Source organism: Mauremys mutica, chromosome 2, assembly GCF_020497125.1.
Source record: "Mauremys mutica isolate MM-2020 ecotype Southern chromosome 2, ASM2049712v1, whole genome shotgun sequence".
Lineage (NCBI taxonomy): Eukaryota > Metazoa > Chordata > Testudines > Geoemydidae > Mauremys > Mauremys mutica.
In genome coordinates, this window is record NC_059073.1 from 186,676,362 (window position 1) to 186,703,503 (window position 27,142).

General features: G+C 41.6%; 1 long non-coding RNA gene across 1 annotated transcript in view; it reads right to left on the reverse strand.

Annotated features, from left to right (window-relative positions):
• Nucleotides 1–3,639: 3,639 nt before the first annotated feature.
• The window catches only part of LOC123364450, a 50,633-nt gene continuing 27,130 nt past the window's right edge, over nucleotides 3,640–27,142 (reverse strand). Inside the window, exons 3-4 of the long non-coding RNA XR_006577109.1 lie at nucleotides 6,287–6,422; nucleotides 3,640–3,751 (exon numbers count right to left, since the gene is read on the reverse strand). This is a non-coding gene — a long non-coding RNA (uncharacterized LOC123364450). The remainder of the gene's footprint in view (nucleotides 3,752–6,286; nucleotides 6,423–27,142) is intronic.

Below are 27,142 nucleotides of genomic sequence, written 5' to 3' on the forward strand. Positions count from 1 at the left end.
CAGATCCTTGAGTGTGTGTTGGCCAAAGTTTGTTGAAAAAAGCATGTTTCAACATAATACTTACATTTTAACAATGAGTATTACCCAAAGAAAAAAAAATTGGTGGAAAATTCCTGTCCAGCTATAGATGGAGGTAAGTCAGATAGGTTGGGTAACTTTCTTAACTCAAGATTTCCAGTCACACCTACATGCTGAGTCGTTTGATGTTTATCCAGTTCAGTCTCTCTTGGCTGCACAAAAAGGATTACAATGCCTGTAATATTGTTTACATTGCTTCGCTTAAGTAAACAAAATGATCAAATCAATACTCATTTAGAAAGTAAATTATATTGGCTTTGAAGATGTGTCCAGCATCTAAAGAAGCTTTAATTATATGAGGCACAAATGCAGTTCAATAGCATGAAACATTGGTCTGGATCAATAAAATTTCTTATAGAATTTGAGTGATGCCATTTAGGAACCCCTCAGTTTTCCTACAAAACAAACATTATGATAAACTAATTAATAACATAGCATAATAAAAGTGCATACAACAGTATGCACTGTATCTTATGTCTTCATTTATATTATAACGGAGTTTTGCTTTAATCAATTTCACTTACATCTGTATCTTAAGTAGTAAAATAAAGAATGACTTAGAGTGGACATCAGTTAAAAGACAATATTTTTTAAGCAGGCAGTTGCACTGTGGCTACAATTCCTCCCTACTCTGTGCTGTATGGAATAGAAGCTGTGAATCAGTCTAAGTTCCCTCTAAGTTGCACAGCCAGGCGACCACCTAGAAGGCTATCAAGTGCAGTGCACTTCAGGTGTCCTTCCTGGCCACTGCCGCGCTGCTCCTGCCCTATGCCTTGGAGCCCCGGACAGCTGCTCCTGGGAGCCTCCTGCTTGCTGTGCACACTGGGGTGGGGGGAAGGGGCGCCGATGTCAAGGTGTCCCCCTCCCCTCTTCCCTGTACTCCGTCTCCACAGAGTGGGGTGGGGACACGTCAGGGCTCAGGATTTTGCCCACAAGTCCAACACACCAAAAGTCTCTTGAGTCCAGCAACACCCAAATCACCCAAACGTCCAACAACCCGAAAGTCTCTGCCCCTGGTCAGTGCAGCCCCAGAGTTCAAAAGTTTATCTGCAGAGTTTTACACCCCCCTCCCAGCCTGGGTGGAAATGTGGGGGAAAGGGGCATGTGGGGTGTTAAGGGGCACCTTACGTGGTCCGAGGCTGGCTTTCCTAGCTCTCCCCGCTCCACTCCACCAGCTGTCCCGTGAGCTGTTCCAGCCATCCCATGAACTGCCCCTCTCTGCCCCGCTTCACACCACTCGCCAGCCCATGGGCCTCTCCAACCGTCCTGCAAACTGCCCAGCTCTGCTTCACTCACCATCTCACAAACTGCTCTGCTCTAGCAATATATCTGCAGGCTCCCCCACTCGTTAACACAGGACTCAGTGATCTCAGCTCTTAGTAATTTTAGCTCTTTAGTGATTTCAGTTTGTAGTAGGTGAGCCCCAGTACTGGTGCACCATTGGCCCAAAGTGAATTCAGTACAGCAGCCTGTAACTAGACTCTTAATGGAATCAAAGTTAGCTTTGCTATTTAACAGTGGAGAGAAGTAGAGGTGCAATTGGCATTTCAGGCCCTCAAAGGCAGCCTATACTATCAGGTACAAATACTTGTCCCCAGCCTCTCTCTCAGTTCACTGGGTTTTGGAACCCATGTCCTTTGTCTAGCGAGTGCTACATAGTTGATGGTGAGTCCCTCTGCCATAAAACACTTCCACTGGCCTTGATTCACATAATCAGGGTAACAACACTTTATTCTTCCTGCCCCAATAACAGAGAAACTGGGGATCCCACAGCAGCCAAAGTGACCATTTGGGTGGCTGTGGGCTCATGCTAGGCGGGGTGGGTGTGCCTATGCAAACAAGACCAGCCCCTGAAGTTCTGTTCCACAACTTGCCACAATTCACCACCAGATGTCAGGGTAGAGCTCATCCTGACTCTGCTTACATATGCATTTCATAATTTTTACTTCTCTCTTATGCTTAAATTTAATTCTTTGAGTAGTGAGTTCTAAAATGCCTAACCTGTCCTGGTTGGAGTAATTATCCCTATGGTAACTTTTAAAAAATATATATTATATCTAGGTTTTTTCTTTCTACTGGTGGTGCACAGCTGCACATGACCTCAATACGGTGCACATAAAATTCATTCTGCACATGGATGGAAAACATTAGTGGGAACACTGCTATCGGTGTTAACTGTATAACATTGTTTAGTTAGTGTTGACTCTTAATGGCTTTCACTGGAATGATGATTTTAAAGTGTGGTTCTAGTCTGGAAAGTGACTGTAAAAAGTGGTGCCATCTTTGTGAGCAGATCTTCTCCCTGTGAGTGTTGAGAGTCACAGCTGTTTGCTTTAATGACAAAATAAATTCGTATTGTTTTTTCATCCAGCTATAGTAAAGGGATGATCCAGTGGTTAGGCAAAAGCCTGGGACTTGTGATACCTGGGGTCAGTTTTCTTCCCTGCCACAGATTTTATTGTGCCACCTTAAGCCAATCACGTTAGTACAGAGATTGGTAACCTTTGGCATGCGGCTCACCAGGGTAAGCCCCCGGCGGGCAGGGCCGGTTTGTTTATCTGCTACACCTGCAGGTTCAGCCGATTGTGGCTCCCACTGGCTGCGGTTTGCCATCCCAGGCTAATGGGGGCTGTGGAAAGCGGCACAGGCTGAGGGATATGCTGGCTGCCACCGCTTCCCTCAGCCCCCATTGGCCTGGAGTGGCAAACCGCGACCAGTGGGAGCTGTGATTGGCCGAATCTACGGACGTGGCAGGTAAACAAATTGGCCCGGCCCGCTAGGGTGCTTACCCTGGCGAGCCGTGTGCCAAAGGTTGCCAATCCCTGCTTTAGTATTATATATTTAGGATTGAGAAATGGGGGTAGGGTTGCCCCCTGAATAGTTTTTAAGCAGCTTGCCCAATTTTTGCACTGCCTTGCTGGTTAAAAGATTTAAAATGACATTGTTGTGTTGTTGTTTTTTTCCACTTGGGACACATTAAAGTGCTTGTGACAGAGTGCTGAGGCCTAATAGATTGGTCAGCACTCTGATCACTGTTGTTTCAATTGGTTTCCCCAGCAACCCCTGACAGAGGAATTTGTTAATCAGGGAGGGAGTTTGGGTGAGTTAAGGAACTAATTGGCCCATCAGCTGACTAGCTTGATAAAAAGGAAGTGTTAGCAGGAGAGGAGGACAGGGCTAGCAGTGTTCATACTGAAGGATCTCCCAAGGAAGGAAGGAATGAAGGAAGGGAGGGATGGAGGGAGGGACGGAGGGAGGGAGGGAGTTCCTTTTCTCCTAAGGCCATAATGAACAAGGGCTAAAGATAATAGGGTTATAGGGGCTAGAATTGTTACATTGCACTATACAGGTGTTGGTAGAAGTGACTTGAATAAATTATATGGAGTGGACACTAAAAGAAGAGAGTCTGAGCAGTTTTTATGGTAACCAAGGTGACTAGTGCTCTACAATTCATACCCCTGATGGTCTGAACTGTGGTGCTGTGTTAGGTTAAGGTAAGAAAAACTATCAAATAAAAATACATGTCTGGGGTGTGTGGAATGTGTGTGTAAAATGGTTCTCTAAAACATTTTAGTAATAACTAGTTATAGTTGCCACTAGGACCCTTTTCGTTGTTGGTGGTGGTTGAGAGGTGGCCAGCAGTCAGTTTTTCTGTACTTCAAAGGTGGCAACCCTAGGTAGAGAACAAAAAATGTCAGGAAGGAAATACCCTGTCATCTCCCTCCAATTGTCAGGTATTTGTATGGTGTTCTTTAGTTTAGTGCCTGATCTGCCCATCTGAAATCTGCAGTAATATGATTATCAGAGAAAAAAATCCCCGTGTAAATAATAATCTTTATCAAGTTTCATACATAAATATCACACCTCAAATATCCTCATAGGTGTCAGAGCGGGTGTTAAAGTAGTAGCTCATTAACACTCTCCATATGGCCTTACTCAACATGAAGATCTAATTGCAAACGTTGTGTTGATGTGAGGTAACATAGTCTAGTGGCTAGGACTCCGGACTGGTAGTCAAGGAGACCTGGGGTTTCTTTCTAGTTCTGTCCTTAAGCTTCTGTGTGAATCCACTTCATCTCTTTGTGCCTCTTCTCTTATCCTTTTGGATTTTAAGCTTTTCAGAGCAAGGTCTGTCTCTCAGAGGTTAGAATCCCAATCTCAACTGAGCCCTGTAGGTTCTATTGTAATACAAATAATATTAAAAATGTCAGAATGACCTCAGTGGTACAGATAACTCTGGAGATGAGTCATGCAGATATTGAATCTTATGTTATAACCAACAATAAACAAATTAAACTGCAAACCATAAATCAAGCTGGGGAATTCAGTACAGGAGGCAGAATGTTGTGGCAAGCATTGTATGCAGTGCAGCTGTAGCCATGTCAGTCCCAGGATATTAGAAAGACAAGATGGGTGAGGTAATATTTTTTTATTGGATCAGTTTCAGAAAGAGCTCTGTGTGGCTCAAAAGCTTGTCTCTCTCTTCAACAGAAGTTGGTCCAATAAAAAGATATTACCCCACCCACCATGGCAGCATTGTCAGCTAAGGGATCAGGTGAGCACAAGAATGAGAGGCTTAAATTATGGAGATGCAGATTGAGCTTTCATGGAAACATATTTCATTGTTTAGCTAAGGGTTAACTAGCTTTCTTTATTTAATTAAACCAGCAGGTTACAAACCTGGTTTTATCTGAATACTGATGTTTCCTACAAAAGAAATATGCCTCGGGCTACATGAATGGGAGAATCCCAAAGGGAGAATCCAAACCTAGTACTACAATAGGTTAAAAGACTGGTTGCATAGGTTGTGTTGTAGTGCAGCAAGGAGCATGGGTGGCATATATGGTTGCAACAGGAGTAACTGCTTATTAATAGTAGTAATAACTAAAAACTGCCAACAAAAATGGTGAGAATTTTTCATTAAAAGCTGTTGAACTGAGTAGCTCTATCAGCTGGTTTAAAAACAGCAGCAATGTATTTTCTCTGAAAATGTTTAAATATTTCAACCAGCTCTAGTAATAACCCAAAAGATGCACAGATAATAAGCACTGCTGCTGGATGTAGTAGTGGGACCTAAAGTGTTATCACTTTATACATTTCTTTTCAGCACATGTCCCTTTTACTTTCAGAAATATCTTTCCCAAATCTTGGACCATTTACACTTTTGAAGCTCTCACCTGACAACATCAATTAATACTGAAAAATCCAAAGTGCAGTTATTAACTTTACATTGAGGACAGGGTAGAGGACCTGAAACTCTCCCCCTGCTAAAAGGATTATTTTGTTTTATATTCAGCTTACTCTCTGTTCAGCTTCTTTCTTTTTCTTGCCTTCTGTTTTAGGCTTGTCCTTTTACATTGTCTGGGCTATGCTAGAAGTACAGGAGACACTGGATGTGGTTTAATTAGGCTGCAACTTTATTCCTAATGTCAGGGAGTACCTGAGAGACAAGTGTCTAGTTCAGGTCATTCCATAATCATTTACATATACGTGGGGAAGTTGCTGTCAGTCCTCCTTCTTTACCCATCCTGGTCCCCAGCCAACCCACTGCTGGGACCTTACCAACTTTCCCCTCAATTAACATGGGGGGGGGGGCTAATAAGATGGGGAGGGGTTCGCTCCCTTCCATACCAGTCATAGGAGCCCCAAACCCTCCTATGTCTTATCCTTTAAAGAATACCTCCTTTAAATCCTTTCCCAGTCCATTTTACCTGATTACTGCATCCTTTCCCTATGGAGTAGCTGAACTGAACATCCACCCCATGCTTCCTTAATGAGTTGTGACATTGTAGCCTAACCCTCACTTCATGTTTGCCCCAGCCCTCCCACCTCACCTTGGCCTATCTGGCAGTGAGGGGGAAATGTTCTTTCCCAGCCCCCTGAGAATGGAGTGACTAGGGTAATGCCCACACCAGAGCATGACAAAATCTGGTACTTAATTGTTTCCACATGCCTTTTCCTACAAGCCAGACAACAGACCCCACTGCTCAATGGTTGGTGAAGTTATTTTTCTTATTGGCTGTAGACTGGCTTTTTTGCTTTCCTTTAGTGTTATGCTTGACCTTTTTCTGCTTTCCTCTTGGCTATACATTTGGCCATTTTTCTTATAATCTGTAATCTTCACCTCTCTCTTCACTTTGGCTTTAGACTGGCTTTTTTATCTTTATTTTGTTTAAGTGCTTTGCACATCTTTTCATTCAGGATATACCTTCACAGTTTGCAGAATCTTGACCAAGGTGCCCCAGACAGGCCATCTTCTATGTCAACTCCATTGTACAAATATCTCAGTGGTAGCTCTAATGCCTTCATTACATCCTTAGCCATGTACTATGTCAGATCTTGGTCTATGGAAACAAAATTAGTTTTTCTTGCTTCACCAAGAGCAATTGACTAGCTCTTGACTTCTTAATACCTGATTGAGACTAATATATTGACTGGTAGATGTCAGTGTGCATCAAGTCAATCCAGCCAATGAGTCCTGTGCAATCTTTAAAAACCTTATCTTTAGGAGAGAAAAACTAATGTGATATCTTGCATTCTTATAAACGGGACTATGTTAGAGTTACACTGTAACAACTCCAATAGTGTCATTTTATGGAAGTTGATTTTGCATTGACAACACTTCTGTAAACATCTATTGTTTAAAAAAAATTCTTAGTAAATAACTTAGAGGGAAACTGAAATTTTATTTAGTTAATTTTATTGTTAGTGATATGAGCTATAAACTATCAAGCTGTGTCCATGGATCAATAGACACTTCATTGCAGGTGTATGAAAGTCTGCTGAGTTCATCACATCCTATTCTAGTGATAACATCCTCCAGTTGTTTTTGAGAGTTAAGAAATTTCTGTTTCCCAACCATTCCCTACTATTTACTAGATTTATGAATTTCACTTTTTTTGTCCTTGTACTTTCATAGATTCCAAGGCCAGAAAGGACCATTGTGATCATCTAGTCTGACCTCCATATAACAGGCCATAGCATTTCCCCAAAATATTTCTTACTGATAGGGATCAGTGTGAAAGCAGATATCCCAAATGGTATAATGAGAATCAGCAGTCTTGATTTCTACTTCTAACTCTGTCAGAGACTATGGGCCAGATCCTCAGCTGATGCAAATCAGTTTTGCTCCATTAAAGTCCATGGAGCCGTACTAAATTACTGGATCTGGCCTGTTTTTGTATGTGAATTTGGTTAAGTCAGCTACGCCAAAAAATTTTTAAAATGCATACAAATTTTGGGTCCTTCTATTTTGAGTTGTCCAGTTTGACATAGTAATTGCTTTGGGCAACCAAAAAGTGAGGTACCTAAAATTAGAGGACATTTCTTAAAATTAGAGCTTTAACATCTTTGTGACCCATTAGAATAAGAATATTATGCACCACAAGATTGTTGTGAGGCTACAATATTTGTTAAAGGTATCATTTTCCTCAAATGTAAAATACAGAATACTGTGTTAATATAATAATGGACTTAAATTTCTAGAAATGTACCAAACTATGAGTGACAAATACAAGATATGTCTGAATAACCTCAGACTGACTTTAACAAAGATGCTAATATATAAAATTATACACACCTTTTCTGAGTTCAGGACAAAAAAATGTTAATGTCTGTCGTTTCAATGAAGAAATTAAACAGATAAGTAGGTGTTTTCTTTCTCTTCCCATTACTTTTTTTTTGTTTTTGCATCTGATAGTATTGTAAAATTATGGACTCCAGATTTTAAAAATGAATAAAAATGTGCATGATTTTATATTGATATCGTATTAAGTTTCAAACATTTTCCTCAAGTTGCTGTGGTTTGTGCATGTGCACACATACACATAAGTATTTAACACTATGCATGGATAATTATTTTCAAATTGCACATCACTGGTCATGCACATGCCCACTTCTCTTTTTAGAAGGTCATGTATTGTTGTCTAGCTATTATAGTGATTAGGACTATATCTCCTGTGCAGTGTTAATTTTATTTCTTCATACTGTATCAATAACGGTAGTCTAACTAAAATATATCTGCAGAAATCTTTTTGAGATAACTTGTTACATATGCTGAATTTCAAAATAATCTTCCAATTACTTCCCCAGGTAAAAAGCTTTATTTTACATTGAGCAGTTGTTAGTTTGCTCTAACAGCTGTTTTGACATCATGCAATAGACAAATATATTATGCTAAGACATCTGTCACCATGTTGCTACATTTGTTTTACTTATTCATGTAGAATATTTGTTCCCAGACAAAGTACCAACTTCTGGAAGAGTTTAAATGGAGTACCAACTGGGTAGCAGCATAATACAATTATTGCTTTCCTTCATTCAGGGAGGGTCTCAATGAGCACTCTTCCGTCTTTCATTTGCAAGTTACACATTCATCTCTACTTCACTGAATAGAGGGCTGAATCTTCAGAAGTGACTAATCAATTTGGGTAACTAAGTTGAAAAAGGCCTTACTCTCTTACAAAGTGCTAACCACTGAGAAATCATGCTTATTTAAGGTGTTTCAGGTTCAGGGTACTCAAAATGAGGCATTCAGATCACTAGTAGATTTTGAAAATGTAGGCCTATAAATATATGTACACCTCTTTATAACGCTGTCCTCGGGAGCCAAAAAATCTTACCGCGTTATAGGTGAAACCATGTTATATTGAACTTGCTTTGATCCACCAGAGTGTGCAGCGGCAGCCCTGCCCCCCGCCCCCGGAGCTCTGCTTTACTGCGTTATATCCGAATTTGTGTTATATCGGGTTACGTTATATCGAGGTAGCAGTGTATGTGTAATATCACATGTTCTATATTTTATCTGGCTTTAGATACACACATAGGATGGACCCAGATGGACACATCCAGCTCCCATTGTTGAGAAGTATTGTGGGCATGCACACCCATCTAAGGGCTGTTGGATATAGCTCTAATCCAATGCTGACTGATTTCCATGGAAAGATTCCCACTGACTTTGATAAACCCTGTGATGATGGTGGCATAGAGGAAGTATATCTGATTTTCTGTTAGTGTGGCTTGTGAATATTGCAAAGAGACCCAGAGCATTTTAGGTGGCTGCTTTGGTTTTGAGGTCTGGTTAAAACAAAATATCTATTCTATAGATGATACATCAATATATTGTCCATAGGATGTTATAACAATTGCTCACGACTGACATGCAAATTATTCAATATTCAAATAAAGAATTAGAGGTATCAGAAATGTTGACAAAACAGGATTTGTTGAAACTGAAACATTTTTGTAGAGATATTTTAATTTTGATTTTTTTTATGAAGAAAATCCCAAATGAGTATTTTATTTCATTTTGACTTTACTATTTGGTTTTGTCCCAACTTTAGAATTTTGTTTTGTTCTGAGTTTTCCATTTTGTGTTGACTTGATGTTGAAAGACTCCATTTCAGTATAGTGTCAGTAACATTTGTCACATTTTGTCCTGTGCACTTTTTTGTTGGATGATTGGTTGTTGCTTTAGCTTGCCCATGTGAAGTCACAATCTGACCTTCTGCTGGGCAACAGAGTGTTAGTTTGTTTCAAGCTGCAAACTGATGGATCTCATTCTTTAGTGAAAGAAACAGTAGGCTGAGGACTGTGAGGACAGGATTCCCCCCACCCCCATCATAGCAGGTACTGTCTGTCTCCCCCTGCCTCCCTTCCGCATAGCTGTACTGCTGGCAGGCTGTCACTGCTGATGTGTGAGACTAAGGGTATGTCTACACTACGGGATTATTTCGATTTTACAGAAACCAGTTTTTTAAAACAGATTGTATGAAATCGAGTGCACGCGGCCACACTAAGCACATTAATTCGGCGGTGTGCGTCCATGTACCGAGGCTAGTGTTGATTTCCGGAGTGTTGCACTGTGGGTAGCTATCCCATAGCTATCCCATAGTTCCCGCAGTCTCCCCCGCCCCTTGGAATTCTGGGTTGAGATCCCAGTGCCTGATGTGGCAAAAAACATTGTTGCGGGTGGTTCTGGGTACAGCCTCACCCCACCCTCCATGAAAGCAGCAGACAACCGTTTCCCGCCTTTTTTCCTGGGTGAACTGTGCAAACGCCATAGCACAGCAAGCATGGACCCTGCTCAGCTCAAGACAGCAATCATGGACGTTGTAAACACCTCGCGCATTATCATGCAGTCTATGCTGAACCAGGACCTGCAATAGCCCTGTGGAAGCTTGCAATGCCAGACAGCTACTGGTCAATCAGGAGTCAATTTGGAGTGGGCAAATCTACTGTGGGGGCTGCTGTGATGTAAGTAGCCAAAGCAATCACTAAGCTGCTGCTACGAAAGGTAGTGACTCTGGGAAATGTGCAGGTCATAGTGGATGGCTTTGCTGCAATGGGATTCCCTAACTGTGGTGGGGCGATAGATGGAACCCATATCCCTATCTTGGCACCGGAGCACCAGGGCACCCAGTACATAAACCGCAAGGGGTACTTTTCAATGGTGCTGCAAGCACTGGTGGATCATGAGGGACGTTTCACCAACATCCACGTGGGATGGCCGGGAAGGGTTCATGACGCTCGTGTCTTCAGAAGCACTACTCTGTTTAAATGGCTGCTGCAAGGGAATTACTTCCCAGACCAGAAATTAACAGTTGGGGATGTTGAAATGCCTGTAGTTATCCTGGGGGACCCAGCCTACCCCTTGATACCATGGCTTATGAAGCCATACACAGGCAGCCTGGACAGTAGTCAGGAGTTGTTCAACTACAGACTGAGCAAGTGCAGAATGGTGGTAGAATGTGCATTTGACCATTTAAAGGCACGCTGGTGCACATTACTGACTCGCTCAGACCTCAGCCAAACCAATTTCCCCTTTGTTATTGCTGCTTGCTGTGTGCTACACAATCTCTGTGAGAGTAAGGGGGAGACCTTTATGGCGGTTGGGAGGCTGAGGCAAATCACCTGGCCGCTGATTACGCGCAGCCAGACACCAGGGCGATTAGAAGAGCACACCAGGACGCGGTGCGCATCAGAGAAGCTTTGAAAACGAGTTTCATCACGGGCCAGGGTACAGTGTGACTGCTGTGTTTGTTTCCCCTTGATGAACTCCCCCCCTTGATTGACTCAGTCCCTGTAAGCCACCCACCCTCCCACTTCGATTACTGCTTGCTTAAGGAAATAAAGTCACTCTAGTTTAATAATCATGTATTCTTTATTAATTCATTATAAAAAGAGGGAGAGAACTGACAAGGTAGCCCGGGTGTGGTTTGGGAGGAGGATAGGAGGGAAGGAAAAGGCCACTAAATTTTTTTTTAAATAATGACAACCTTTTGGTTGGACTGTCCACGGGGGTGGAGTGGGCGGGTGCACGGAGCCTCCCCCCACACGTTTTTACACGTCTGGGTGAGGAGGATATGGAACATGGTGAGGGTGGTTACACAGGGGCTGCAGCGGCACTCTGTGATCCTGCTGCTGTTCCTGAAGCTCCACCAGACGCCGGAGCATGTCAGTTTGATCACGCAGCAGCCCCAGCGTTGCATCATGCCTCCTCTGATCTTCCTGCTGCCACCTCTCATCTCGAGCGTCCCTCCTGTCCTCACGTTCACTGGCATCTTTCCTGTAATTTGATACAACGTCCTTCCACTCATTCAGATGAGCTCTTTCATTGCGGGTCACTTCCATGATTTCCGAGAATATTTCATCTTGCATCTTTTTTTTTTCCGCCGCCTTATCTGAGAGAGCCTTCGGGATGGAGTAGGGAGGGTTGAAAAATTTGCAGCTGCATGAGGGAGGGAAAAAAGGGAGAGAAGTATTTAAAAAGATACATTTTACAGAACAATGGTTATACTCTTTCACGGTGAACAACACTATTCACCTTACATAGCACATGTGATTTCACTACACGGTCGCATTTTGCATCTTAATATTGAGTGCCTGCGGCTCTGGTGTTAGAGATCTCACAGACGCAGGTCCGGGCAGCAGAATTCAACTTGCATGCAGCCATGGTAAGCCATTGTCTTTCGGCTTCTGCAGCCTTCATAGACACAGTGCCCTCCTTTCCCAAATACCAAGCAAAGCCCGTTCAGTGCTGCTTCTTTCCTGTTAATATGCAGCAGCAGAACCCCCCTCCCCCAATTCTCTGGGATGATCGCTTTACCCCTCCCCCCACCGCATGGCTGGTATCATGGAAGATCACTGCTAAACACCCCCCTTCCCCCTCCCCCACTGCATGGCTGGTAGCAGGGAAGATCCCTGCTAGCCAAATGCGAAAAAGCTCAGCATCAATCACTCACCCCACTTCCCTCTGCTTGGCTACCTGCAAGGAAGGATTTATTTTAAGCAACAGGCAAACAGCCCAGTAGGAATGGCCATCCTTGTCCCCTTAATTAAATTCCTGAATTTCAACCAGGTTACCATGAACGATATCACTCTCCTGAGGATAACACAGCTGGCATTCAAGCAACGGATGTTGCTTGAATGCCAGCAAACACTGGGACCATACGCAGCTAGGCTTTTTGTCATGCAATGATACCAGATTACTTGCTACATGCATGGCGTGGCCAAGTGTCCTACCATGGAGGATGGAATAAGGCTGCCCTGCCCAGAAACCTTCTGCAAAGGCTTTTGGAGTTCCTCCAGAAGAGCTTCATGGAGATGTCCCTGGAGGGTTTCCGCTCCGTCCCCAGACATGTTAACAGACTTTTCCAATAACTGTACTGGCCGCGAATGCATCCCAAGTCCTCAGGGCAAATTAATCATTACAAAACGCTTGCTTTTAAACCATGTTTTATATTTACAAATTTACACTCACCAGAGGTCCCTTCCATGGCTTCATTGTGTGGGATAGTGGCTTGGGAGGGCTGGAAGGGTAATTCCGTCAGGGTGAGAAAAAGCTCCTGGCTGTTGGGGAGAACGGAGTGCTGTGTGCTCTCTGCAAGCTCATCCTCCTCTTCCTCCTCCTCATCTTCCCCATCCGCAGAATCCTCAGCCATGGCTGCGATTACCACCCCAACCTCGGAATCCACGGCCAGGGGTGGGGTACTGGTGGCGGACCCCCCTAGAATTGCATGCAGCTCAGCGTAGAAGCAGCATGTTTTCGGTCCTGTCCTGGACCTTCCGTTTGCTTCTTTGGTTTTCTGGTAGGCTTGTCTGAGCTCCTTAACTTTCACACACCACTGTACTGAATCCCTGGTGTGGCCTCTCTGCATCATGGCCTTGGAAATTTTTTCAAATGTTTTTTCATTTCGTCTTTTGGAACGGAGTTCTGTTAGCACGGAATCCTCTCCCCATACAGTGATCAGATCCAGTACCTCCCGTACAGTCCATTGTACCTGTGCTGATGAGCTCTGCATGATCACCTGTGCTGGTGAGCTCTCCACGCTGGCCAAACAGGAAATGAAATTCAAAAGTTCGCGGGGCTTTTCCTGTCTACCTGGCCAGTGCATCCGAGTTCAGATTGCTTTCCAGAGCGGTCACAATGGTGCACTGTGGGATACTGCCCGGAGGCCAATACCGTCGATTTGCAGCCACACTAACCCTAATCCGAAATGGCAATACCGATTTCAGCGCTACTCCTCTCGTCGGGGAGGAGTACAGAAACCGGTTTAAAGAGCCCTTTATATCGATATAAAGGGCCTCGTTGTGTGGACGGGTGCAGGGTTAAATCGATTTAACGCTGCTAAATTCGGTTTAAACGCATAGTGTAGACCAGGCCTAATTTTTGTTGATTTATTTCAATGAATCATAGACTTTAAGATCAGAAGGGACTATTATGATCATCTAGTCTGACCTCCTGCACAATGCAGGCCACAGAATCTCACCCACCCACTCCTGTATCAAACCTGTGTCTGAGCCATTGAAGTCCTCAGATCATGGTTTAAAGACTTCAAGGTGCAGAGAATCTTTCAGCAAGTGACCTGTGCCCCACGCAGCAGAGGAAGGCAAAAAACCCCCAGGGCATCTGCCAATCTGCCCTGGAGGAAAATTCCTTCCCGACCCCAAATATGGTGATCAGCAAAATGTTGAGCATGTGGGCAAGATTCACCAGCCAGACACCCAGGAAAGAATTCTCTGTAGTAACTCAGATCCCACAACATCTAAAATCCCATCACAAGCCACTGGGCATATTTACCGCTAATAGTCAAAGACCAGTGTCATTATACCATCCCCTCCATAAGCTTATCAAGCTTAGTCTTGAAGCCAGATATGTCTTTTGCCCTCACTACTCCCCTTGAAAGGCTGTTCCAGAACTTCACTCCTCTGATGGTTAGAAACCTTCGTCTAATTTCAAGTCTAAACTTCCTGATGGTCAGTTTATATCAATTTGTTCTTGTGTCCACATTGGTACTGAGTTTAAATAATTCCTCTCCCTCCCTGGTATTTATTCCTCTGATATATTTGTAGAGAGCAATCACATCTCCCCTCAGCCTCCTTTTGGTTAGGCTAAACAAGCCAATCTCTTTGAGTCTCCTTTCATAAGACAGGTTTTCCATTCCTTGGATCATCCTAGTAGCCCTTCTCTGTACCTGTTCCAGTTTGAATTCATCCTTCTTAAACACGGGAGACCAGAACTGCACACAATATTCCAGATGAGGTCTCACCAATGCCTTGTATAACGGTACTAACACCTTCTTATCTCTACTGGAAATACTTCACCTGATGCATCCCAAGACCACATTAGCTTTTTTCATGGCCATATCACATTGGCGGGTCATTGTCATCCTGTGATCAACCAATACTCCGAAGTCCTTCTCCTCTGTTACTTCCAACTGATGCATTCCCAGCTTATAACAATAATTCTTGTTATAATCCCTAAATGCATGACCTTGCACTTTTCACTATTAAATTGCATCCTATTACTATTACTTCAGTTTATGAGGCCATCCGATCTTCCTGTATACTATCCCGGTCCTTCTCTGTATTGACAATACCTTCCAGCTTTGTGTCATCTGCAAACTTTATTAGCACACTCCCACTTTTTGTGCCAAGGTCAGTAATAAAAAGATTAAATAAGATTGGTCCCAAAACCGATCCCTGAGGAACTCCACTAGTAACTTCTCTCCAGCCTGACAGTTCACCTTTCAGTATGACTCGCTGTAGTCTCCCCTTTAACCAATTCCTTATCCAACTTTCAATTACCATATTGATCCCCATCTCTTCCAATTTAGCTAATAATTCCCCATGTGGAACCGTATCAAATGTTTTACTGAAATAGAGGAAAATTAGATCCACTGCATTTCCTTTGTCTAAAAAATCTGTTACCTTCTCAAAGAAGGAGATCAGGTTGGTTTGGCACGATCTACCTTTTGTAAAACCATGTTTTAATTTGTCCCAATTACTGTTGACCTCAGTGTCCTTAACTACTTTCTCCTTCAATTTTTTTCTAAGACCTTGCATACTACAGATGTCAAACTAACAGGCCTATAGTTGCCCGGATCACTTTTTTTCCCTTTCTTAAAGACCAGAACTATGTTAGCAATTCTCCAGTCATATGATACAACCCCTGAGTTTACAGATGCATTAAAAATTCTTGCTAATGGGCTTGCAATTTCATGTGCCAGTTCCTTTAATATTCTTGGATGAAGATTATCTGGGCCCCCCGATTTAGTCCCATTAAGCTGTTTGAGTTTGGCTTCTACCTCGGATGTGGTAATATCTACCTCCATATCCTCATTCCCATTTGTCATCCTACCATTACCCCTAAGCTCCTCATTAGCCTCATTAAAGACTGAGGCAAAGTATTTATTTAGATATTGGGCCATGCCTAGATTATCCTTAACCTCCATTCCATTCTCAGTGTTTAGTGGTCCCACTCCTTCTTTCTTTCTTTTCTTCTTATTTATATGGCTATAGAACCTTTTACTATTGGTTTTAATTCCCTTTGCAAGGTCCAACTCTACATGGTTTTTGGCCTTTCTCACTTTATCCCTACATGTTCTGACCTCAATAAGGTAGCTTTCCTTGCTGATCACTCCCATCTTCCACTCCTTGTAGGCTTTCTGCTTTTTCTTAATCACCTCTCTGAGATGCTTGCTCATCCAGTTTGGTCTATAACTCCTGGCTATGACTTTTTTTCCCCTTTCTTGTGATGCAGGCTTCTGATAGTTTCTGCAACTTTGACTTGAAATAATTCCAGGCCTCCTCCACCTTTAATTCCACAAGTTCTTTAGTCCAATCCACTTCCCTAACTAATTTCCTTAATTCTTTAAAGTTAGCCCTTTTGAAAAAAAAAACCCCTAGTCACAGATCTATATTTTTTATCCTTCCATCTAGTTTGAACTGAATTAGCTCATGACCACTCGAACCAAGGTTGTCCCCTACAACCATTTCTTCTATGAGGTCCTCACTTCTCACCAAAATCAAATCTAAAATGGCATCCCCTCTTGATGGTTCAGCAACTACTTGGTGAAGGAATCCATCAGCTATCGCATCTAGGAAAATCTGAGCCCTATTATTATTACTAGCACTTGTCCTCCAGTCTATATCTGGGACGTTAAAGTCTCCCATGATCACACAATTCCTATTAGTGTTTACTTCATTAAAAACATTAAAACGGTCTTTATTGTGATAGACCCAGGCCAGTTGGGAAGAGCAGAGGAGTAGAAGGGAGATACACTACTGGCCACTGGATAAGCAGTTTTCTGTTCCCTGAATGACCAGAGCAGGGGCTGCTCCAGGCTAATGAGAACACCTGACTCCAATTAACCTGCTAAGAGTCAGGTGAGGCTGTTAAGCACCTGACTCTAATGAAGGCCCCTCTGATGCCATAAAAGGGGTCACTCCAGTCAGGCCAAAGGGAGCCAGAGGAAAGGAAGTGCATGTGGGGAACTGGGAGCAAGAGGTGTGCAAGAAGCTGAGAGTGAGTAGGCATACTGCTGGAGGACTGAGAAGTACAAGCATTATCAGACATCAGAAGGAAGGTCTGGTGGTGAGGACAAAGAAGGTGTTGGGAGGAGGCCATGGGGAAGTAGCCCAGGGAGTTATAGCTGTTGCACAACTGTACCAGAAGGCACTCTAGACAGCTGCAGTCCACAGGGCCCTGGGCTGGAACCAGAAGTAGAGGGCAGACCTGGGTTCCCCCCAAATCTCCCAACTGCTGATCAAACACAGGAGGAATTGACCTGGACTGTGGCTTCTACCAGGGGGGAAGGTCTCTGGGCTGTTTCCCGACCCACAGGGTGAATCTGTGAGATGAGCAAATCTGCCAATAAGCACACGACCCATCAAGGTAGAGGAGAAAATTTTTCACACTATCCATATCTAAGTCAGATCCCGGTGGTCTATAGCACACCCCAAGCACTATCTCGGGAGGGTCTAGTAGCTTTCTTCCCCAATGTGATTTTTGCCCAGACAGACTCTGTCTTATCCGTTCCATCCCTTCTTATTTCTTTACAGTCTACCTCGTCTTTGATATACAATGCTACTCCACCACCTTTGCCATTATTTCTGTCTTTCCTAAACAGCACATACCCTTTAATACCTGTGCTCCAGTCATGACTACTATTCCACCATGTTTCTGTTATCCCTATAATATCCGGTTTCACTTCCTGCACCAGTAACTCTAGTTCCTCCATTTTGTTACCTAGGCTCCTCGCATTGGTGTACAAACATTATGCAAGACGAAGAGGGACTTGAAAGCAGCGGTTGCCTGAGAGAGAGAGAGAGTGAGTTCTGATGATGCTGTCAGTTATAAGCAGCAACAAACATGTATCATCCCTATCATAGCCCTTGTCTCAGAGCTGTATTAGTGGAACAAGGAAGGCTGCTCTGAATGAGCATGGAACAGTTTGGGGTGGGGAAAGAGACCACCTTTGTCTTGCTTAGCGGAGAAATGATTCTGAAAGCTCTGCAGAATGAATGGCAGGAAGTGAGGAGAGCAACCAGAATTTCATAAAGAACAGGAGAGACCAGAATCTATTTTGTGTGAGGCAGACAAATCTTCTAGTACAGACTATTTCTCTGGGACACAGTTGACCACTTAGGATGCAGGAGGTGATGATAAAGCAGAGGAGAAGGAGGGTAGCCCAGCTCCAATTACTTCTTTATCACACCAGTGAGCTTGCTTCTGAGCCAGACACTGACCCCGAGCAAGTGCTGCCCAGAAAATATCAGCTCCCTGCAAAACTTTGTTCCTCTACTACTTCAGGGCTGGAAAGGATGTGATGGTTGATCACAGGTCGGAGGTGGGAGACTGCTCACTGTTTCCACCTCAGCTGGAACCCTAGGGCTGAAGACAGTGCTCTCCCATGCTGCATTTCTCTCAGCAGCCACCATCACTAGCTCTGTCCCTCAACCATGTCCTGGAGAATGAATAAAACAGACATATTCCTGTGTTTGGAAACATTTCATAATTGATACTGGGGACTGTGCCATTTGCCAGCTGTGGTTACAGAAGGTCAGTCGGTGGTTTCATTGTAGAAGCCACAGGGTAGGTGGTCCTTTCCTGGGCTGTGGCTCCCTCCTCCTCCTTGTTCCTGCTCACACCTTGGTGTGAACCTGCAGCTCCTCCCTCTTTTTATTTACTGAGGAGAGCAGCTTGGTCACCTGCTACTGCCTGGCTCTAAGACTCCCTCCCTCTATGCACATGGCACTTCATAGTGGTGGTAGACAGACACATTTGGCTGCCTTGCCACCAGGGCAAAGGGACCCCATATCCAGGAGTATCTCCTCATGGAGTGGCAAGGGGTTCCCTCCTCTTGCTGCTTCCCCCGGGCCCCCTACACTCAGTCCCACATTGAGCCTCTGCCCACCTCATCTGTCATTTGGAGTTTTTTATTAATTTATTTTTTCATGTCAGTCACTGGTACTCCTAACCACCTCCTCTTGCCCTTCTCTCTCCTGGTTAAATGATGCAGTGAAAATTCCAACTAAAATTGCCACTACGGGATTTGCTGTTCCAGAAAAGATCAAAACATTTTGTTTCAAGATTTCAACATAACAGGTTGAAATTATGGAAATGGACTGTTTTGATGTTTTCAAAGGGATTTTTTTAGAATAGTTTTTTTTTAATTTTGGTTTTACTTTTGAATCAGAATCAGAACAAAATCAAACTTTGAAATCTCAAAATTTTCTGTGAAATGGAATTACTGTTTTCCACCCATCTCTGTAAATCATCTGAAGCACTATAAGATTTTAAGATTTTTTTTTCTTGTATGGGTCATTTCTCAATGCATTTACCATCCCTCACCCTCTACCCTTTCAAAGAGGGTAAGGCTAGAAGGACCACCATGTAATCTGATCTTATTTTCTGTATATCACAGACCACTAGCACACTAAACCCAACAACCAAAATTAGACCAAAGTATTGCAGCCCACAGGAGACTAGAATATGTGGCACAGGCAGAGAATAGGAAAGACTGAGGTGCACCAATGTCGGAGGTTTCCATGATGGCAGGGTAACAATTAAGTGAGATATAATCCTGGCAAGTGACCCGCACTCACATGCTGAAGATGAAGGAAATCTCCCCGTCCCACCCCCCACCCCCAGGCCAATCAGACCTGAGGGAAAATTCTTTCCTGACCCCACATACAGTGATTAGTTAGACCCTGAGCATGTAAGGAAGAACCAGCCAGCCAAGCACCTGAGAGAGAGAGAGAGAGCGAGAGAGCTCAGTGACACTTCAGAGCACTGGCCCTCCTATCCAATGTCCCATGGCCATCCTTGATGCTTCAGAGGAAGGAGATTTTTAAGCAAAAAGCACGGTGTGGAGGGAAATCCCTTCCTGACCTCTTCCGTTGGCCAGTTGAAATCCTGAAGCTTGAACTTTTAGTAACATAAGGCATTGGGAGGCTGTTCCACAACCTCTGATGTTTAGAAACTTCTAATTTCCAGCCAGAATTTGTTCATGACCAGTTCATATCCATTTGTTCTTGTACCAACATTGTCATTGCGCTTAAATAGCTCTTCTGTTTCTCTGCTATTTACCTCCCTAATGTATTTATAGAGAACAACCATATCCCCTTTCAGCCTTCTTTTTACTAGACTAACCTCTTCCAATTTCCTTTCAGACATAGGCCCTCCATTCCCCGATCATCCTAGTAGCTCTTCCTTGCACCCTTTCCAGTTAAAATTAATCTTTCTTGAACATGAGTGACCAGAATTGTACACAGTATCCTAGGGTCTTGTACAGTGGTATCAAAATTTCTCTCTCTCTACTAGAAATACATCCTAGTAGTATATTTGACTATTTCACAGCCACATCACAGTGGTGGCTTCATCCTGTGATTGACCCATACACCCAGCTCTCTCTTCTCTCCTGATCTTATCTTCTGTCTTGTAACTTCCAACTGATAAGCCCCAGCTTGAATGAGAAATTCTTATTGGACCCTAAGTATATGACCTTGCACTTTGTGCTATTGAATTTCATCCCATTTCAATCACTCCTGTCTTCAAGGTCATCTAGTTCTTTCAGTATAATATGCTGATTCTCCTCTGTATTGACAATGTCTCCCAACTTTGTATCATCAGGAAACTTCATTAGTACATTCCTACTTTTTGTGCCAACGCCATTAATAAAAATATTGAATAAGATAGGTCCTAAAGTCCATCCTTGAAGAACTCCACTAGTAAACTCCTTCCAGTCTAAAAATTCACCTTTCAGCACAACCCATTGCCTTCTCCCTTTAGCTAGTTCTTTATCTACCTTACAATTCCTGCACTAAATTGCCATCTCCCCAAATCTAACTAGTTTCCCATGTGGTACTTTGTCAAATTCTTTACTGAAATCCAAGTATATTAGATCTACTGCACTTCCCCTATCTAACAAATTAGTTATTTTCTCAAAGAAGGAAATCAGATTAATCTGCCATGATCTACCTTTGGTAAACCCATGTTGCATTACATCCCCTTTACTTCCATGAATGTAATTTTTCTTTTTTCCACAATTTATTTTGAGATCAGACTAACAGCTCTTTAACTGTCTGCATCACTCTCCCCCTATCTTCTTAAACATATGTGCATTCCCTGTAGAATGTGAACAAACCGTATATTAAAAAGTATTTTTTCCCTTCACAGCAATGTCCTCTTTGTTGTAAATGTCTTACTCACAGGGGCACCTTGTTGGCAGCAAAAGAGCTATAACTGCATACGCAGATAATCAGCACACACAAAAATCAATTAAAAACTATCACTAGATTATCCTTAATGGTTCATTTAAGGACTAAATAAACTGCAGTCATGCTGCTACTGCTATCCTAATTATTATGTGCTGGTCATATTTACCTTATGGGAGCCAACTGGCACTTCAATAAATTGTTTCACTGTAATTCCAAATTGGGAACTATATTGTCCTAAATACTAGTGATGAGTTAAACTACACAAAATGTTTTGGATACTGTGCTTAAATATTTTTTTTTTCCTTTTCAAAGCCAGTTTTAAAACCATGCAGAGTCAGCCAATTACTTAGTAATACATCAGTTCTGTTATCACTTTCCAATTGATACCTTGATTAGAGATGAATTGACGGTAAATAAGGACAGGCCTCTTTTTAATGAATACTAATTGAAAAAAATAAAATAATATTTAGAAGCATCTATATCATGAAGCATTATCATTTTTTTTTAAAATGTGGTTGTGGTTGAAGCATAGCTCTGGGCGCTAGGAGATCTGGGTTAATTCTCTTCTTCTGCCGGAGACTTACTGTGGGCAACCTATTGTCAGCAACTCAAATTCAGTTTCTCCGATCGGTAAATAGGAATAATTTTTCTCCATTTGGGGACTGTGAAGCTCAAAGCAATAGATACCCCTGATTTTCTTAGCATCACTTCTGCAAAGATAAGATCAATGCAATAGTAGTCAGTAAGAAGTGAGATCAATGATCAAATCCACTGAAGAACAGGACAAACAAAGGCATTAACTGCTACTGTGAGAAAAAATAAGAGTGGGAGCTCATTGCATCACTGAAGTATTTAAAGGTGTTTTTTTTTGTGAAATCAGTATAATTAGTGAGATAATAGCTATTAATAAATGGTAAGCAGAAATGTGGGTACTAGATCATAAAGAAAATTGAAATTGGGTTTTACCATGAAGGTTCAGTCTTTCAGAGAGTTCATGAATCTCTTGCACACTTCTCCCCCAGTTTCGTAAACTTGTGAATGCCTCTTCAGTGTACTTTCTCTTAGTTTGTGGCTCCTTCCCTAACATATGTGACAGTAGGAAGCAAGGATGTTCGAGACTCAGGGCTAGATTCTCAGCTTAAACGAATGGATGTAGACCTACTGAAGTTAATAAAGCTATGCCGGTTTACCTCAGCTGAGGATTTCCCGCTATTGTGCTGCATGTAATCAGAATCTTACCCCCCGAAAAGTTAACTGAGTTTCCTGATACTGATAGAAATTCTTGCAGAGAACCTTGGACCTAATCCAGCAGGCGTATCACTTTGAGCATGATTAGTCCACTGGGAATGTTATGCACATAACTGAAGTCCTTATAAGGTAATTGTTCATGCTTTCCTTTGAGTGTTGTTGTTTTAACATATTTCAATGGTACGTTAGAAATAGGATCTGAACAAATTTATGCTGGAATAACATATAAAGTGACAGGCAGTTTAGTTTTCCATCCATGAGCCATAAATGAAGTTCATATTCTGCTTAGATTCAGGTTTACCAATAATTTTAATGCCACAAGGGGCCATTATGATTATCTTGTCTAATCTCCTGTGTGACACAGCCCATATAATTTCACCCAATGAAGCCTGTTAATGTCATTCACTAAAGAGCTCACAGGTTTCTGTTTTGGTAAGTACTGTATATAAATTACAGAATTATTCAATGTAGAGAAAGATAGCTTTCAAAATAAGATAATTTATCAGGGTGAAAAAAGTCTGGTAGATGTATAGACTGAAACTGTCTGGTTTAATTGTGCCTGGAATGAATTATAATTATAATTTTGATTGTGTTCAACTCTGTCATTTGAGCAGTCTACATTCCTCTTTGGAAGAGGAAGTCACAAGCTTACCTGATGGTTCAAAATAATATGGAGATCCATGCTGTGCAAAGCCCAACATAGGTCCTAGAAGATTGTCTAGTATCTATTGGTTTTCTTGTTGTAGGAATGGAATAACTACATAGTAAAGATCTATATGGAAATCCCAAAATAAATCCATTGCCAAATCATGGCTACTCACTAATTTGTGGATAAAGGGATGTGATTTAATTATCTATCCTGTAGTTGTGCCTCAATGCTCCAGTCATGGACCAGTATCAAATTGTGATGGGCGGTACACAAACGTTTTACAAAAGGATGGTCCCTGCCCCAAAAACTTATAATCTGCCTGCACTGGAATGACTGTGAAGCTCTGTGAGTAGCAAACCCTAATCTTTTATGAAATAATACCATGTTCATTATTTGAGATAAGTCATTCAGTCAATGGGTCAGACCCTCAACTGGCATAAATTGATATAGTGCTATCAAATGAGCAACACCAATTTACACCAGCTCAGGATCTGGCCCAATATCTCCTCACAGTAGCTTGACTGGTAATAAGATATAGAACCTTGCAACTCTTAAGCTATGTGTTCATTACGAGCTAGAGGTTTTAATCCCCCCCGCCACTGGTGTACACAAATGCACACTAGCTCTCATTGAGCTGCCATGAGTATAAATAGCAGTGTAGCCACGATAGCATGGGTAGTGGCTTAAGTGTGCTCAGTGTGTACCCACCAGTTTCAAGCGGTTTGTCCTTTGGAACAGCTAAACGATGTTTCTGCTGCTGCTTCCTATACTACTGCATCTACTCTATTTATATTCATGCTAGCTCGAGGAGTGCTAGTGTGAGAATGTGTACACAAGCAGGGGAATCACACCCCTGGCTTGTAGGGTAGGCATAGCCTCGGGGCTTTTTTCTAATCCAGCTCAGATTGGTGCTGAATAAAAGAAGATACCAAGTGATGGATAGTCAATGTGATATCATGAAATGAGTTTGTGTTCTCAGTCTAGTTCCTAGGGGACAGATGTTTACAACATAAATAGCACACTCCCTGCCAGTCTCAGCAAAGAGGACAAGATCTGAATTACTCTTTGATGCTTAGAGATAGTCCCTTCAGGACAGCGTGAGGAAGCTTGCATTGCCATTGCTTATGCTGTCCTCATTCTGGGGATAAATAGATGACTCCAGTCTGCAAGTCTATCAATCCAGCACTAAAGGTCAAATCTTCAGTCTTTACTTAGGCAAAACTTCCAATGAACTCTTTGATAGTTTTGTCTGAGTAAAGACTGCAGGGTTTGGTTTATGTTCATGTGCTGCAACAGCTTTAGGCGGGTTAAAAATGATCTGCACAGAACTGCATTGCCTATCACAATATCAAGTTAATTCATTTTAGGTTAAGGGATGTCATGTAGTATATGATGTGACAGCGGCATAATGGGATTGATAGAATTAATCTTGACAGGGCACAAATCAACAGGTCAAATAAGGATGTTTTTCTCTGTTGCTTTAAAGGTTTGTTGTCCCATTTCTTTTCTATTCAGGACATAAAGGCTGCTTCTCTAAGAAATAACTTTGAGTATTTTGCAGGATGGGAAAGAAGGTATATTTCTTCTTATTAATGACATGGGATAGTCTATCCATTGATGAGAAATCTTAAGGTCACAGCCTTAACATTATGAAAATGTAGTTTTGTGTGTGCTGTTCATCTCATTTGACTTCTCTGAAGCCCTTTTTCAGTACGAAAAAGCCCACTTTATGTTGGGTTAATTAATCTTTTGTCCTGCACCATTGCATTTAATAATGTCTTTTTCACATAAACACTGTTAGTTTGGTCATCTTAATTAACAGCAATGAACTAAACTGAAAGCTTTATTATATCTAGTCTTTTCTATAAAACTATTCTTAACAGCATTCAAAAATGTTTTATAAAGAAAATAAAACCAAGGGACACAATATATTGTGGATATTGCCTTGTGCTGGTGCACAGAAGTGTTTGGTTTTTTTCTGATCTCCTTACTGCATCTTTTCTAAACGTTCATTATCTAATAGCCACACTATTGGTCTTTTTGATGGGTGGGTAGAATTTTCAGCGTCTTCTTTTTTTTTTTTTTGTAGTATTTATTGGTATAATTACATGGATTCTTAAAGTGGCCATCACAGTATCTGGACTAGGTTTTGGTGAATACAGCGTGCGTGTGTGTAATTATATAGTAAACAAATATTCTTGAAAATAAAAATCTGATGATTCACTTGGCTGATCATCACAACCCTTTTTATTTGCTTATTCATGAACATTCAGGTGAGTGAGTTTATTTCTGAACAATCTCTGTGGAAAGCAGAAGCACATTTACACAGCAATGCTCGTATGGCCATTTTGTAAAACTCTTTTTATTGAATAGATTCCTCCAGCAATTGCAAACTTTGTCTCCGAAAGTCAAAGCCCAACAAATGATACTGCTTGTGGCATTTGTTGCTCCCTGCCAGAGTAAGGCGATCAACATGAAAAGGTTAGCATTTGCCAAAGGATATTGCAAAATAACTACAGTTAATTACTTTCTGTTTTAAATACAAAGGGGAAAAAAGATAGAAGTCATCCATACCACGATGGTAACTGCTTACAGATGCTGATTTACAAAATAAAAAAGTTGATCAACGTTACCTTTATCATAAAGGCTCTGATCCAGCCAAGCACTTAAGCACGTGCTTAATTTTAGACACATGAACAGTCCCATAGAAATGAAAGGGATTACTTAGATGCTTAACATTAACAGCTTTGTTGCTTTGACGAGGTTGAAATGTTGAGAAATGGAAATTTTGAAGTGTGAGTGGGGGAGGAAGGGAAGATAGAGATACACAAAACATAATGTCATCACATTGCATTGAATAGAATTGGTCAAATAGTAAACATTAAATCCTCATATTTGTGACTAAAATCACCATATGGATTTCACAAAAGTGTGTGTGTCTGTGTTGGGGGTTCATATTCATTATTTGTAACTGAATGATTGATGTGTATTATTAAAATATTCAGGAGTCTGAAAGTTAAGAATAGTTGTCATTAATTGGTATTGATTTTTTCCTCCTGTTTTAAAAAGCTAGTCAACCAATTAGAACATTAATAATACCACATGACTTTGAAGGCCAATCATATATTATACAAATGAATAACAACTGGTTGAAGTGAGCAGTTCACCATAATCATTACCTGAAAACTATTTGAAGAATAACAATTTGTAGAAATCAGTATTGATTCATTAAATAGTTGCATGGTACAATCTGAGAAATATTGTGACCCTACCTCCCTTATGCACGGTAGTACCCATTACTTACAAGATGCCATAAATGTGTATGTAACGTTTTTTACTTAAAAAATTGAAATTAGTAGTATTTGAAAATACTCTGTGGCTATGTAATAAGACACTCAATTATAATGTATGTCTAAAAGAAGGTGGAGTTAATAAGTCATTAATTTTGCCATTTCTTGAGTACTTTACTTTGCAACATTAATGTTCTTTTAATGTAGTTCTTACTACTGGATGTTTAATTAGCTTTTACGTTTTTAATTTTTCTGTTTCTATCTTCCTTTCACCTTTTTCCTTTCCTCAGAATATTTTTTCTTTATTAACTCTTTTTATTTGGATTCTCATTTTCCTCTCTCTCCTCCCCTCCCCCCCCCATTCGCTCAACATCTCTTCCTTGCACTCTACCAAACCTTGTTGGAGTGGATGGAGGCTTTGCCATCCTATCAACCTCATGTGGGTCATGATCCAAAGCCCAAGAAATCAATGACCATCTTTCCATTAAATTGAATAGACTTTGGATCAGGCCCATGATACTCACAGGAGAACCAGAAAATAATCAAATAATGGGTTTTGTGCTTTGAACAACAGATATATCTCAGATTTCATATTGTTGCTATATTTTTATTATAATAACTATAAAGCCTATAGTTTAATTGCATAGTAGCATGATTGAAATAATGTAATCAGCTACATCTAATAATTTTAGATCTTTGTTGCGTTAAGTATGTTTAGATGAGAAGCAATAAATACAGCAGTAGAGTGTTGCAAGCTAAGTTGATTGCATGATAAAAATTATCTTTCTCCTATGCATTAGCATGTTTATATATCCATGCAAAATAACTTTTGCATTGTTTTGTGGGAAAAGCTAGCTAGCTTCTAATATTTTGA